The sequence below is a fragment of the Nyctereutes procyonoides genome, unplaced genomic scaffold (genome assembly GCF_905146905.1).
Source record: "Nyctereutes procyonoides isolate TBG_1078 unplaced genomic scaffold, NYPRO_anot_genome, whole genome shotgun sequence".
NCBI lineage: Eukaryota > Metazoa > Chordata > Mammalia > Carnivora > Canidae > Nyctereutes > Nyctereutes procyonoides.
Genome location: NW_026575135.1, coordinates 532,262 through 544,399, shown reverse-complemented (window position 1 = coordinate 544,399; position 12,138 = coordinate 532,262).

Below are 12,138 nucleotides of genomic sequence, written 5' to 3'. Positions count from 1 at the left end.
CCCCCCCACGGTGCCTCCATCCCCCCCCACGGTGCCTCCACCCCCCCCACGGTGCCTCCATCCCCCCCACGGTGCCTCCATCCCCCCCTGCCCCCCCCACCGCGGTGCCTCCATCCCTCCCCCACGGTGCCTCTCACCCCCCCACCATGGTGCCTCCATCGCCCCCCATGGTGCCTCCACCCCCCCCACGGTGCCTCCATCCCCCCCACGGTGCCTCCACCCCCCCCCACGGTGCCTCCATCCCCCCCACGGTGCCTCTACCCCCCCCACCACGGTGCCTCCACCCCCCCCCCCACGGTGCCTCCACCCCCCCACGGTGCCTCCACCCCCCCCACGGTGCCTCCATCCCCCCTACGGTGCCTCCATCCCCCCCACGGTGCCTCCACCCCCCCACGGTGCCTCCACCCCCCCCACGGTGCCTCCATCCCCCCCACGGTGCCTCCACCCCCCCCACGGTGCCTCCACCCCCCCCACGGTGCCTCCATCACCCCCACGGTGCCTCCATCCCCCCCACGGTGCCTCCACCCCCCAGGCCCAGCGGCCTCGGTACTCCCGGAGCGCCGGCTGCAGGCGGTCCACGGGGGCGGCCTTCCGAGCGGCTCTCGCGAGCTGGCAGGCAGCAGCCCGGGCTCTCGCGGCCTCAGGACACACCGCAGGTCCCCGAGGAGGCAAGACCTGCCCCTTGCCGCCCTCCCGGGAGACATGGCCAGCGTCCCATCCACAGGGCGAGGACACAGCCGGCGTGTGCGTTCCCGGGTCCAGGCCGGGTCCCTGCGGCCTGGTGGGGTCCCAGGAGGGGCCGCGTGCGAGCAGACCCCACACGGGCAGCAGGGTCACCGCCCTGACGTCTGGGCGACTACTTGCCGTCTAGGGCCCCCAGGCCAAGGCCGAGGACAGTAGTAAACGGCATGTGTGACCCGAGGTGACCGCGGCGGGGAGGCGTGGGGAGAGGGCGAGCCATGAGCCGCGCCGTCGGCAAGGCCTGTTTCTTCTCACCGGGTTGAGTGACTCGGGGCGAATTTCCCGACCTCGCCAGGCGGTTCCTCCGCGTGAAGGAGACGCACACAGTCACGTTTCATGGCACGGTTCCCGGGAGCATTAAAAGGGACGAGCGTGTGGACAGTCACCTGGCCAGCACACGCGGGGCTCTTCAGGGCAGCTCCTGCCGGGTTGGCAGGACCACGGCGCGGACGCCAGCGAGGGCGCCTGGAGCCACCAGGGACAGCGCGCTGGGTGCGGAGCGGCTGCCGGGCAGGGGCTGCGAGGGGGACGGCAGCAGGGCGCCGTGGGGAGCGCGAGTGGCCCGCGAGGAGCGGCTGCAACACTGCCGCCCGCTACAAGGCGCTGGCCCGGGCCGGACGGGCCTCGGAGACCCCGTCCACGGGCGGCCTGTCCGTGCGTGCACAGGCTGAGTCCTCCGCGGCCAGGCGGCCCGGCCCGGCCACAGGGAACACACGAGCCCGACTCCCGACACCCGCGATGCCCGGCGGGCCTGCGTGGACTCCGGGGGAGCCCCAGCCCCGCGGCCGCCTCGCGAGCACCGGCCCTCCGACCCCCGGCCCCGGCCCTCACCCCACGCACCGCGATCAGCCCCCAGCTCCCCCGATCGAGCCGCCCACCCTCCCAGGGGCCCTGGCGCCTGCAACCCCACGGCAACCCCATGGCGGGAGGCAGCACGTCCCCCGAGATGCCGCGTGCTACGTGTCGCCCGGCACTCCGCGTGTCCCAAGCAGTAAGGGATCCCGTGGGTGCAGATGCTCCTCCTCCTTCTTCTACGGAAATGTGACCCACAGACCGTAACGGTCACTCCCCCTAACGGGGCGGTTCGGGGGCGCCTGGGGCTGTTGCTGAGGCGTCCGGCCCGGCTCAGGTCGTGGCCCCGGGCCTGCGATGGAGCCCTGGGTCCGGGTGGGCTCCCTGCTCCGGGGGCGCCTGCTGCCCCCCGGGCCCTCGCCCCGCTCACGCTCTCTCCCACTCTTTCACTCTCTCAAATAAATCAGTAGATGAAATATTCCTAAAAATCCCATAAAGCATACGATCCGCTGGGCTCTGTGGGTTCGAAGGCCGCGCGCCCACCAGCCCGGTCTAGCTCCAGTTCCATCGGCCCGCGGCCACCTCGTTCCCGTCACCCCCCACCCGGTGCCACGAACTGTGCCGCCTCCACGGATCTGCCTGTTCCCACCCTCCCCGTCCACGGAGCCGTGCGGTGCGCCCCCCGCGTCCGACCCCGCGCTCGGCCTGACGCTCGCGGTTCACGCGTGCTCCCCGGGCTCAAGCTCCCCGCTTGCCACAGCTCACGGGGCTCGTCCTTGGCGGTCACGCCACCCCTGGCCGGGTCACCAGCTGACGTCTGGCTTCTTTCCGCTTTTTGGCCACAAGGAATCGCCCTTGTTTCTGTTTTTCCAAGTAGGCTCCAGCCGGGGGCCCAACACGGGGCTTGACCTCACGACCCGGAGTCACGGCGGGGACCCCGACACTGGGCCCGTAAGCTTAGCTCCGCAATCCCCACTCTGCTTAACGGTGGCATCGCCTTCTACGGGGCGGTGGGCACGTGGCCGACGGTTCCGGCTTTCCCCGTCTCCGGCCCACGCAGGACGCCAACGCGGGCCGTGCCGCTCCTTCCCGTCGCCCACAGGACGCGGTCGGAACCACCCCGTTTCCTGAGGAAATTCTCCAACGAAGCGAAGAGTCATGTCGGCAAAGGTGTTAATGGCAGCAGTTTTCACAGGGACCTGCGACTGGAAGGGCTCAAGGTCGCCGTGCAGATGTTCAGGTCCCTGTGTTGTGTGACAGAACAACGTACGGTCAGTGACGACCACGGCCGCGACGGCAGCGTGACGACGAGGGACTCGCGCGCTCGCTGGGTCCCAGGCGTGCAGGGTCCTAACACTTCAGCGCAGACCGTGCTGGGGAACAGCTCCCTCGTGTCCCAGACGGGGAAACCGAGGCTCCGAGGGGATGAGCGGCCTCCCGGAGCAGGCCCGGCCAGGTCTGGGTTTGAACCGAGGCCCCCCGGGCGGTGCTCCTGGCCTGGGAGCCGCGGCAGCAGAGTCAGGGCTGCTGGGCGCAGAGCGAAACGTGTCCGGGGCCCTTAGAGGACATAGGACGACACGCTCGTGCGCACACGGGCGCCCCCGAACCGGCACAACCAGGCAACAGTCCCATCCGCGGGACCGGACGGGAGGGCGTCACTCCTCCGTCGAGAACCTTTGCTGGGTGGGCACCTGCCGTGACACCTTGCCGACGCCCTCGCTGGGGTGCCACAGCGTCCCACTGGGCTGATGGCGGGGGACGCCCTCGCGCCCTGGGTCTGTGGCGTCCCGGCAGCAGCACGACCCGCCTGCCGACTGAGGCCGCGTCACCCACCGTAACCAGCGCCACCTGACCTCGGGCCGGCGCCACGAGGCGAGTGCCACTGGACCCATCTTACAGGTCGGGGAACTGAGAGTCCGAGAGCCCGGCGACCTCCCGGGCGACGCGGACAGTCGGGGCCACGGCTGCCCTTCCCGACACGTCCCCGCGCTGCTTCCTCCGGGGCAGCCTCACCCGACACCCACTCGCAGCAAAGCCCAGAGGCAAGCAGAGGGCGCCGCGCGTTTGCGCCTTCCCCGGCTTCCTGACTTACGGGGAGGGCGCCCGCGAATCTCTGTTCTTCTTCTTTTTTTTTTTTTTTAAGAATTTATCTATTCATGAGACACACACACAGAGAGAGAGAGAGAGAGAGAGAGGAGAGAGAGAGGCAGAGACCCAGGCAGAGGGAGAAGCAGGCTCCATGCCGGGAGCCCGACGTGGGACTCAATCCTGGGACTCCAGGATCACACCCTGAGCCAAAGGTGGGCGCTAACTGCTGAGCCACCCGGGCTGCCCTCTTTTTTTAAAAAAATTGGTTGTCTGGGCATCCCTGGAGACCCGGGATGGAGTCCCACGTCGGGCTCCCTGCATGGAGCCTGCTTCTCCCTCTGCCTGTGTCTCTGCCCCCCCCCCCTGTGTGTCTATCATGAATAAACAGATGAAAATCTAAAAAAAAAATTAATTAAAAATAAATCAGTTGTCATATTTATTCTGAAATTGGCTCCGACCCTTCTGTTCTTTTTTTTTTATTTTTATTTATTTATGATAGTCAGAGAGAGCGGGGGGGCAGAGACACAGGCAGAGGGAGAAGCAGGCTCCATGCACCGGGAGCCCGACGTGGGATTCGATCCCGGGTCTCCAGGATCGCGCCCTGGGCCCAAGGCAGGCGCCAAACCGCTGCGCCACCCAGGGATCCCGACCCTTCTGTTCTTGGTAAGATCTCTGTCCAGCCGCACGATGCTGGGTTTTAGGAGCCACCGCCCCAGCCTGGAGCCTGGACTCCGGTGGTTCCAGCTTCCAGGGCAGGAACTGGGCACCCGGTCCCCGCCGCGAGCCTCAGCTCCCACCAGGGGGCAGTACAGGCCAGCGTGTCGGGGAGGCCGGCGTCCTGGGGGGGGGGGGCGCTGGGAGCCGACCTTGGCTCATTCACTGGACCCACCCGAGGGCCTGCAGGGGCCAGGCCGCCAGCGGCCCAATGACCAATGCAGATGACGCCGGTGACTCTCCCGCCCTCTACAAACTAGGGGAGCTGCCGTGGAGCCGTGTGGCAGCCGGAAAAGCGAGGTCATAGCACCTGGTGGTCCTTCCCTCACCCTCCACGCAGGCCGACCCGCCACTCAACAGGGGGCCGCCAGCCGCTCACGCGCAGGAAGGGCTGACTCAGTGGACACAGTTCCAAGGAATTTGAGCGCCTGGTGGCTCAGCGGGTGAGCATCTGCCCTCTGCCCAGGGCGTGACCCCGGGGTCCTAGGATCGAGTCCCGCATTGGGCTCCCCGCAGGGGCCTGCTTCTCCCTCGGCCTGGGTCTCGGCCTCCCTCTCAGAGGCAGGGAGCCCGATGCAAGACTGGATCCCGGGACCCCCGGGTCACGCCCTGGGCCAAAGGCAGGCGCTCACCTGCTGAGCCACCAGGCATCCCCCCAAAACACCCCAAACCATTCAGAACCAGATTTTCAGACCTAGACGACTTCTTCAAAGACTATTAAGGGTCTTGAAGCAGACACATTAGGATGGGGACGTCTCCTCCTTTAACGAAATGGAAGGACACAGTTGGGCTTGCAAGAGGACACACCAGCAGAGGCCTGAAGTCTGCACCCGGGAGGGGGGAAGGGGAGGGGAGGGGGAGGGCTGCTGCTGGAGGAGCAGGGGGCACAGGCTGCGAGGCTGCCTACTGCGGCCGTGTTGTCCTGGGGTGACCACTGCCGCCTTTTCCCGTGAGAACGCAGCCACGCGGGCAGGCCACACGGGGCCGGGGGTCGGGGAGCCAGGAGCCCCAAGGAGAGGAAAAAGGAAATGGAGCCAGAGAGACCGGCTCCTCCCACGCTGCCACTTGCTGTGACTTTAAGGACAAACCCGGACCCAGGGACGAAGCCCACGCAGGAAGGTGGGGTTGAAGCCGGAGATCAGGGGCGCCCTGGACATCCGGGGCGGCCCCGCGGGGCTCACAGGCCACACGGAGTAGCCACCTGAGCAGCTCACCACGGAGGAGGAGGAGGAGGAGCACAAGGCAAGGCCCGGGGCCACGGCCGCCCTGGAGCCCAAGGCCCAGCGCGTGCTGCTGACACGCAGGACGGCCAAGGCGCTGGGGATGAATAAAATTTAAATTAAAAGCAAGCAGGGCACGGAGAACTACAGCGCGAACAGGGATGTTTTCACGCCCCTCGTGACGGGGGCGAACGTGTTGGCGGCCGCACCGGGGAACGGACACCTCCAGGGCCGCCAGCCCGTCCGCAGGCCCAGCAGCGGGGCCGTGAGCCTGGGATGCCGCATCCCCACATCCCCGCTGCGTTCCCTCGCTCGGCCCACGGCCTCCTCCTCTGCAACCCCCGCCCCCGCGGTCCGCCCACGGGGGCGCCTCCGCTTGCTGGCCCCCTTGCCACGGCCACCACACCCGGGCAGCGTCCTCCCAAGGCTTTCGCCCACCCGGGCCCATTCTCCCGGATCGCTTTTCAGAGCACCACGGCCGGCGTCCGTGCCTTTGCACGTCGACTCTTCCCCTGTGCTCCCAAGTGCCCCGATTACGCAGCTTCTCTTTACAAAAAAAAAGTTAGAGAAAGAATTAAATGCCTTTCCTGCCGGTTTTGCCCTTATTTGCAATGACCCAGTCTTGCTCTATGGCTCCTGTGGCTAGGTACAGAGGGAAAACCTGCCGCTCTAACCGTTCGAGGGCGTGGGGGGTGTTGATCACACCCACGTACTTGTGCAACCGTCACGACCTGTTTCCCACATCCTTCATCACCCGAGCGGAAAGCCCCCCGTGGCGCAGGAACCCCCCCATTCTGCTCACCCCAAGCCCCCGAGGACCTCCACCCCACTTCCTGCGCCTGGGGCACGAGGGGGACCCCCCAGCGCGTGCTTCCCAGGTTCACACGAGCCACGGCACGCGGGAGGACCTCACGTCCACGGCGATCTACGCTCCGCTGACTGTCCGTCCCCGTCTGGCCATCCGTCCGTCTGCCGGTGCACGTTCGGGCTGTCCCCACGGCCGGCGACGGTGAGCAGCGCGGCTCCGGCCGCCGTCACCCCAGCGGGCGTGCCTCGTTTGGGGGGGCCTTGAGGCGCTGAGCTGGGGCGCAGTTGCCGGGTCCCACGCTGGGGCGAGGCCGTCGGGCGGAAGGCCGGCTGTCTGTGAAGGACTCTGCAGCCGAGGCCCAAGGTCGGGCGCAGCGACACAGGGCGCGGAGCTCGAGGAGAGGCTCCATCTACTTCACACACCCCGGGCGCCCCCAGTCTCCACTTGTCAAAGAATTTCTCATTCTTTTCTGAAATCTTCCTCTCGTTTTCAACGGATGCAATTCTCTCCCCTTATTTTTTTTAATTTTATTTATTCATGAGAGACCCAGAGAGAGGCAGAGACCCAGGCAGAGGGAGCAGCAGGCTCCATGCGGGGAGCCCAACGCGGGACGCGATCCCGGGACGGCCTGAGCCGGAGGCAGATGCTCGATCGCGGAGTCCCCCCAGGTGTCCCTCTCTCGTCTTATTTCACGTGCTTGATGTATTTTCGTTTTTAAATCTGTTGTCAGAGCGGCCCTGATGGCTTAGCGGTTTAGTGCCGCTTTCAGCCCAGGGCACGATCCTGGAGTCCCGGGATCAAGTCCCACGTCAGACACCCTGCATGGAGCCTGCTTCTGCCTGTGTCTGTGCCTCTCTCTCCGTTCCTAATAAATGAAATATTTAAAAATAAATAAATATCTGTTATCATTTTGGTCTCTGTCTCCCGGTTGCTTCCATTGCCTATCGGGACGTTACTCTGCTTCCTCTGGGTCCCTTTTCTGTTCATGACTTCAGGTGGGATTTGGCCTTGATCCTTTTCTATGGTTTATTTGATTGTGAAATGATCCTTCCCGGCTTTTTGGATTAAGGTACGCTCAGGAAAGATTTTCAGCCTTCACAGAGCCCCCTTTTCTGTTGCTTTTGTGTGGAGCTTGCCTTCTGGTGCCTCCTGCCTCTGCCCTTATTCTTTCTTGGGTCCTGGCCATCTCTTTCTTTCCTTGTCTCCAAATTCTGGTAGCGTCTTGCACGTTCCCACATTGCCGACAAAGACTCCAGAGGAACGCAGTCTCTTTGGTCTCTGTCCTGCTCAATTCTGCTTTTAGTGTGGGGTCCTGTCCTAGAAGAAAGCAGGCAGTCTCATGAGCCTACAGGGCTGCCCTGCCCCAGCCCTTTCAGGGGCTCTTCCAGCAGGCCCTCACACGAACACGAACCCGCTGTTGGGAGAGGACAAAACTTCTACTTCTCCCGGCTTCAGCTGACGTTTTTAGATCGGCTGCCCTTCTTCAGTCATCACCCGTTGCCTACCTTGGGCTCATCATATACTCGCCTGTTCCTTCCTTTTCCTCCTATGAAAATGCTAATCTCGTGGAAGTGTTTGGTTTGCCCCACCCGCTTGGATTCTGGGGCTCATTTGTGATCTGCTTCCGTTTCAAGTATCCTCTGGGTTTTTGGTTCTGCTACCGAGGGGTGGTTTTTACATGTAGTTTTGGAGAGATTGAAAAACTATGCCTCCGCCAACCACCTGCTCTTTTTGTGTTGAATTTCGACTTTTAATGATTTTGTCTTCAAATTCTAGCACCGTCTTACATGGTCCTACAGAGACCCCCAGGACTAACACAATCCAGCCCAGTACGCGTATCCCAGAACCAGCTGACAACTGGTAATTCACGGGGAACCTGGATCTAGAATTCTCTTGTGACCTGTAGGGAGAGTTCCTTCCCCTGGGAAACCGGGGTTATGACCCCTGAGTAGAGCTTCTCCCTGATGTGTGTTCCCTCCGTCACACCTCTGGGGTTGTGTGTGGATGCCACCGGGGAACCGTGAGCTCCAGGAAGCAGGGACCATACACACTTCAGCTCTGTATCCGCAGGCCCCAGCACCACGCCTGGGATGGGGACCTCATACACATCTCCCGAGAGAAGGCATTTGAGCTAAATGAGGCTTGCAGCTGTATTACATAACCAAAAGGATTCAAAAAATCATTCTTAAAACCAATTCATACTCATGGTAGAAAACTTAGAAAATACAACAACAAAAAAGCATATAGAAAATATTTACCTATAATCTCATCCCCAAAAGAGAACGACTCTTACCCTTTCGGCGTATTTCATTTTCTGGTTCTGCGTGTTTAAACCACACAGTTTGAAGAACACTGTAGACTGTTTTAGCTGTTTTTCCACGTACACGTCTGCGTTTCCCCCTGTATTATTCTTCCTAGCGCTATCTGATAGCTGTTCATTATTTCAGTGTGTGATAAAAGCAATTTCGGCGCAAAGTTAAAGGCATCCCTGAAACAAGGAAGACAGGTGTCCACGGACGCCCGCTGGTTTCCTGGCAGGACACGCCCTACAGTGACTGGAAACAGCACAAGGGGAGTGGGACACGCTCAGAGCGGCGTAAGGGCAAAACCCTTCTTACTAGAATGAGCATCCGGACTCGGCTCCTCGGCTCGTTGCCCGATGCCAGCCCCACAAATTCCAGTAGGTGGCGGAACAGGCCAGCTGGCGGCGGTCCTCCAGCTCCAGGGGCCGCACCGTCACCGCCAGGGGGCCTGAGCTGGAGCCGCTGGCCTCGGGGTGGGGCCCAGTCATTTGCATTTCCAACAAGTCCCAGGTAATCCTGATGCCGGAAGGCGACGCAGGTTGAGAGCTTTCAGCGAGAGGAAGCCCCTGCAGACCCCAAGCGCACTCACCCTCGGGCCCAGGCACCCCGCGTGCGGCTTACTTTGCACCAGTCTTAAGAGCACAGTGAATAACCGACTTCCTGTTCTCCAGACAGAGTCTCGTAGGGGGTGGCAGGAAGGAGAAATGAAAATAATGCTCCGTTTGTTACTCCTACCTCTCCACTGTTTCCTCCACTTTTTCCTTCCTTTCCAGGCGGCCTTCATGAGTGTTTGTTTTTCTGATCCTGCCTCAGAGTTCGAGCGTTGTGCCCTTAAAGCCTGATGATCAAATAGCTCAAGAGTTGCCTTATGCGGCTAAATCTGCTGAACTACCAAACTCAGGTTTGTCTGCTCTCCTAAAACTCTCAGAGGAAAAATCGTCTCTGAACCCAAGGCTTGAGATACAGAAGCACACCAGACCACCTCCTCCCGGGCTCCGCAGGAGCAAAAATAAAACACTAGTAGTATCTGCACTTGGTTGCCTCTTGGGTTTAAACATGGTTAATTCTGGAAGAAAAACTTGGTTCAGGATTGTCCATATTTTCCTCGAAATACTACTGATCACTTGTGATACACCTGCATTAGGAAAATATTAAATTAAAAACACAGCTCTACTTTATATCCAGCACTGATCAGCTCTCTTCAGCAGGTCTGGGTCTTACCAGACCTACTTTAAGAGAGAATGTCTATTTGTGGCCTATCACATTAACCAGTGGGATGTTAATAGTAATTGTTGATAGGTTTGCTTTCAACACATGCCTTGGCTTTAATTATTATTTCTAAGTTAGTTATGCCTAGATTAATGAAATTTTATTTCTGACCTTAATTCATCTCAAATGTTTCCCAAGTAAATATTTGAAAGTATAATAAAAGGGTGAAAGATGCAGACAGAATTCAAATACAATCACACATAAAAAAATCGGTTTCCTGTCTTCATATAAAGACAAAAAATGTCAATTAAAGCAACCTTAAGATGCCCCTTATACCTACTAAATTGGTAAACATAAAGTAACCAACCTTCCCATTAAACTAATTGCTACAAAAATGACTTCATAAAATCCTACAAACTACGTAGGTTACGTCAATATAAAATATAATTATGGCAATACCTTTGTGATGCTTTCCAGTTAACGTAGGAATTAGCAGATACTGTTAAATTCTTTGTCCAACAAGAGTTGATTCCTATGGACAGCATGGTTTATTGTTTATTTTTTAACCAAATACCTCAGTAATTTCTAATGGCTTTGCAGTAATGTGTATCAAATAAGCAGCTCTGGAAAACTGATAAGCATGTTTCAAGTGGTATTAAAAAGCCACACTGGTGGATATATAATAATAAATGTATCTCATAGTTAATTAAAAAAAAAAAAACACTCAAAGCTGATGGTGTGAAACATTGTTATTTAATCCAGCAAGGTGACAACATAAATCCCTTTAACTCATTTGGAAGGCCGTAGGAGAAATATGATGCAAAAGTCATGAAATGTTCCTTCCTTGACACAGAGGAGGTCTCTGGGGAGCCAGAAAGGACCTTTCTTGATTTTGACAGTCCTTAGACGGGTGTTCACTCTAACTGTTCAATGAACTGGGTGCTTTATGCACTCTTCCCCATGACAAAAAATGTTCAGAAAGAACTCTTTGCTTTTACCGATGCGTCTTCTACCGGGAGTTTGTTCTAAGAAAACATGCACAGAGAAGTTCTCTGTAGCATTGTATAGAAGCAAAACTGGAAGCTACCTAATTATAAACCAAAACAGGAATGGGTTATCAAATTATAATAATAAAAGAATACTACAAAGTACTAAGGTAACTGAAAATACTTAAAGCACATTTTTGACAATAAAGTGCAATGATTTGTAATCATATAAATCTATACTTATGTGCCTAAGGATTAGAAAAGACTATTAAAAATTATGATATAGGAGCTCTGGGGAATTTTCTCCATAAATGTCTTACTGTTAGATTATCTTTACCACAATGAGAGCAGAACATGTGGTTCAAATGCAAAGGACAGGAACATCCCGCTGGCAAGGACTACCCATGTCTAATCACCGAATGATCATCAAACATTCCGCCCAAATGTTCTCAGAACAACTTAGATGTTTATAGGCTCTGGCACAACAGGGCAGTCTAAGAGCAAGGGCTGTGTGTCACTGGCCTTTCATTTTGCTTCCATGCACCGATACTCTCAAAAGTTATGTTTCTTCCAGTTAATGTAGCCCCTAAGATGATCCGCGGAGCTTATTAAAATATCTTCCCAAGCACTGAGTCTCATGTAATAATTCAACCTTGTAAACAGTGTTGCTGGGCAGAATTTTGAAAAATGTTATGGATCAAGGGTGAAAGATAATGGCTTGCCAACTGCAAAAGGTACAACGTGATGAACTGCCAACAAGATTGCCCAACTCACTACCCTAGGCAAAAAGGCGGAGTCAGGCTGAGTCAGGGAGGGTGGCCAGCTGAGGCTCTGAAGACAGTGGGAGGTCAGTGGGATCCTAAAGGCTGGCTCTGGGAGCGGGAGAAAGGATCACGGGGGCTTTTCCAGGCGGATGGGAGAAGACCAAAGTGCAAAGTCAGGAAAAGAGCAAGAACTGTTTGGAGAGATGACTGGGACTCAATTATGGATAGGTTAATAAATCTAGGCTAAAAAAAAAAAAAATCTAGGCTAGACACACCCTGCTGGTAATAGAAAGTCAGCCAGGTTGTTTCAACAGGGAAGCCATGTGCTCAAAGGAGTGGTTGGCGAGATGCCCTGGATGCAGAGTGCCAACGGCTTCGGAGGCCCACACAAGGGCAAAGGGGGAGGGAAAGGGGGGGGAATCTAGGATCTGGGTCTGTGGAGGCTAACACTCTGGGCCCCAGCCTCCTCCCCACCACTCACTACTGCTCCAAGCAATCAGCCACTTACCCAGC